The sequence below is a fragment of the Callithrix jacchus genome, chromosome 5 (genome assembly GCF_049354715.1).
Source record: "Callithrix jacchus isolate 240 chromosome 5, calJac240_pri, whole genome shotgun sequence".
Taxonomy (NCBI): domain Eukaryota; kingdom Metazoa; phylum Chordata; class Mammalia; order Primates; family Cebidae; genus Callithrix; species Callithrix jacchus.
This window is the reverse complement of record NC_133506.1, coordinates 47903849-47907998: the sequence shown is the minus strand read 5'-3', so window position 1 is coordinate 47907998 and position 4150 is coordinate 47903849. Positions and strand designations below refer to the sequence as shown.

The window sequence follows — 4150 nt, the reverse complement described above, 5'->3', positions numbered from 1 at the left end:
ATGGTATAATTGGATTGTTTGCAACTCAATGGATAAATGCTTGGGAGAATAGGTACCCCATTCTCCATGATGTACTTATTTCACATTGCATGCCTGTATCCACACATCTCATGTACCCCATATATATATATAACTGCTTTGTACCCACAAAAATTAAAAATTAACAATAAATAATTTTTTTAAATCTATTCAAGACTATATTTGAAGAGCAATTGGGAGTCACAGAAAGCTGTGATGACTGATGTGATGTGATTACTAATGTAAAAATCAAATGCAGGACTTTAAAAAACATTTCTCAAATATGAAGAATTGCCTTTTTGACCTCATCTCTCCAACCACACTCACTAAGCTCAGTTATACTGGCCCCTCACTGTTCCTGGAATAAGGCAAGCAGGCTCCAGCCCCAGGGCCTGCTGGGGCAGCACTTGCTGTTCCTTCCCATGCCCCTCCCCCAGCAGTCCACATTGCTTCATTCACCGTTATTTCATTCAGATTTCTGCTCAAAAGTCCCCTCTTTGAATAAGTCTTCTCCGAGTAACTGATCTAAGAAACAGCCACTGCCACTTTCTATCCTTTATTTTGGTCTGTGTTTCTCCAGAGTCCTCTTCCCTTCCTGCTACTCTAATTCATACCGAATTGTTCATCCATCTTTTTTACTAGACTCTGAGCCCCACAAAGGTGGGTTCCTTGACTGTCTTGTCCACTGCTGGTGACTATCTTGTCCACCTGTCCATGTGCCTGGCCCCTAGTGGACACTCAGTGAACAAGTGCTCACAAATTGAATTCACAGTGAATGGGCCAAATGGGGGATAGGGCTGGATTCAGGGCACCCAGTCAGGAGGTGATCTGTAGTCCTTGAGTCAAAAAGGATTTGATAAAGAAAAAGGATTCATACAGAAAAATTCAATCATGCTTTATTCTGTGCCAAGCACTAAGCTGGGATCTAGAGATAAAAGAAAAAACACAGATAAGATTTTTGTTACAAGACACTTTGCAAACTAGGAATTTATATTATGAGATAATATAATATGATCGATGATATTTTTAAAAAAACTATTATAGGAAGTGATGACTTCCATTAATTGACAACTTGCTCCATACCAACTCTGGGCTCATTAACACACATTCACCCTTTTAATTTCACACAGGTATCATCTTTATCTCACAGAAGAGGAAACAGGGGCATAGAGGTGAAATTTCCTGACTTAAATCACACAGCTAATGAGTGATGGAAGGAGAATCTGGAACTAGGCTCACGTGGCTCTAGGATCCACGCTGTTAGCACGGCTTCTTCCTGCCTCCCCTATAAAAGCCTCAGAGTAGGCCTGTAACTTGCCCTTCTGTATGGCCCCCATAGCAAAAGCCCCAAAAAACAGGGGCCCACCAATGTGAATTGGTGGTGGCAGGTCTACAAATCTATGTCTTCCTATAGTCATCATAAACCCTTTTAAAGTATGTTTCAATGCCCAAAACATAACGTGAGTCTGCATTTTCTCTTTCCAATAGTAAGAACAAGAATAGCTAGCATTAGTCAGACACTATCGCAGCACTATGCTAAGGGTTTCACATGAATCATCTCATTTAAATTTCCCAACAATCCTGATCAAAAAGCATAAGAAATATTATGATATCAGAAGGGATTTTTTTTCAGATTCAAGGGACTGGACTTCCATTTAAACTGGTTTACTTAAATAAATAAGGACATGCTTTTAACAGTTATTTTTAAGGGCATAGGAATTATTATCTCACAAAAATGAAAAGTCCCAGTGTACAAGGGGCTTTGGAAGGGATGAATGGGGAGCGTTAGACAATAGTGTGAGATCTCTTTCTGTCCATCTTGTGCTCTGTTTTCATCAATATTACGTTCCCTTTCACTCACATTCTAGCCACGTGATATACCCAGCAGTTCTTGGGTTATACATAGTCCAGCCACTGTAGGTGCAGCAGGAAGGTGGCCACTTTTCCCAATACTGTGATGAAAGTTCCAGAGTTGTGTTCCACTGACCTAGATCTAGGGTCACCTGCACATACCCCGGAACCAGTCACTGAGACAGGGAGAAATGGGATACTCGATTGGTTAGGCCTGGGTGGATGTGATAAGGGCACATCACAATGACCAGGGAGAAGCTGATTATCTGATTGTCCAGGCTGCAGGTCTCTGGAGCAAGGATGAAATCAGTCCAAGACACACCACATAAAGAGGAGAAAAGGGCAGCTCAAAGACAGAAGACTACAGGAAATGGCCTTCACCCTTTAAAGATCTGGTTATCACTTCTCACATTCTATTCCCCAGCTCCAGCTCAAAAGAGGCTGGAAAATGCAGTCTTCAGCTGGGCCACCATATTTCCAAATACAATGCTATGGAACTGAAGATCACTAAGTGAAATAAGCCAGGCACAGAAAGACAAGCATCATATGTTCTCATTTATTTGTGGGATCTAAAATTCAATACAATTGAACTCACGGACATAGAGAGTAGAAGGATAGTTGCCAGAGGCTGGGAAGGGGAGCTGGGGGCTGTGGAGGAAGTGGAGATGGTTAATAGACACAATAAAAGAGTTAGAAAGAATTAACAAGATGTACTATTTGATAGAAAAACAGGGTGACTATAGTCAATAATAAGTGTACGTTTCTAAATAAATAGTATAACTGGATTGTTTGCAATTCAATAGATAAATGCTTGAGGGGATGGATACCCCATTCTCCATGATGTGCTTACTTCATATTGCATGCTTGTATCCAAACATCTCATATACTTCATAAATATATACACCTGCTAAGTACCCACAAAAATTAAAAATTAACAATAAATAATTTTTTAAAGCCATACCAGAATTTATTTGAAGAGCAATTGGGAGTCACAGAAAGCTGAAATTGCTAATGTGATGGCACTTGCTTTCTGGGTGAAACTCTTGAAAGTTAAGGGCCTTATTAGTAAAGGATCAAGGGAATGATGATGTTAAGGACAACTACATGTCTCTGTCTCAGGCAGCCCAACAGGCAGTGGATGACATGGTCGTAAGACTGGACACTGAGGGAGAGCAAGGACAATGCTTTATACTCACCTCAGCAGCCTCAAGGGCTGACGCTTAGGGATGCCTTTTACAGTACAGGTGCATAACTCAATCCGTTAGGGCTGCTGTAACAAAATACCTTAAACAGGGTGATTTATAAACAATAGAGATTTATCACTCACAGTTCTGGAGGCTGAGAAGATCAAGATGCCAGAAGACTCAGTGTCTGGCAAGGACTGGCTCTCTCTCCTTCAAAGATGGTACCTTCTAGCTGCAACCTCACATGGTAGAAGGGTAGACTGAGGATGCTCCTTCAAGCTTCTTTTACAAGGGCACTAATCCCATTCATGAGGGCTCCACCCTCATGACCTAACCACCTACTAAAGTCCCTACCTCTCAATACTATTACATTGGGTAAATAGGTTCCAATGTACAAATTTTGGGGGACACATATATTCAGACCACAACAGCACCCCAAAAATGGTGGAAAGATACTGTTACTGTAACATAATAACAGAGACTAGGTAATTTGTAAAGAACAGAGGTTTACTTGGCTCATGATTCTGGAGGCCAGGAAATTCAAGGGTATGGCAGCAGCTTCTGGTAAAGGTGGGCCTCATACTACATCATAACTGGATGGAAAAGTGGAAGAGCAAGTGAGTGCTTGTGAAAAGGATTGCAAGAGTGAGCCAAGCTCACTTTTACAACAACTCACTTTTGAGAATTACCTCACTCCTTAGATAATGGCATTAATCTTCACGAATTTGCGTGTCATCCTTGCGCAGGGGCCATGCTAATCTTCTCTGTATCGTTCCAATTTTAGTATATGTGCTGCCGAAGCGAGCACGATAATGGCATTAATCATAAGATTAAATCTTGAGATTAAACTTCTCTAAAACTAACTCAATCCTTTGATAATGGCATTAAGCCATTGATGAGAGGTGTGCCCTCATTACCCAATCACCTTTAAAATGCCCCACCTCTTACTACTGGTGCATTAATAATTAAGTTTTTAACATGTGACCTTTGGGGGACCCATTCAACCACAGCACCTATATAATGTCTTTCCCCTTAAAGTTTAGCATGTCAATCACCAACTGGTAGTACTATCGTACTTCTGTGCCTTGTTGCCTATG

At 41.0% G+C, this 4150-nt stretch overlaps 1 non-coding gene across 1 annotated transcript; it reads right to left on the bottom strand.

Annotated features, from left to right (window-relative positions):
- Positions 1–3754: 3754 nt before the first annotated feature.
- LOC118154201 (U6 spliceosomal RNA) lies at positions 3755–3861 on the bottom strand. Its single transcript, XR_004744093.1, has one exon. It is a non-coding gene; the product is annotated as a U6 spliceosomal RNA (small nuclear RNA).
- Between the last annotated feature and the right edge of the window lie 289 nt (positions 3862–4150).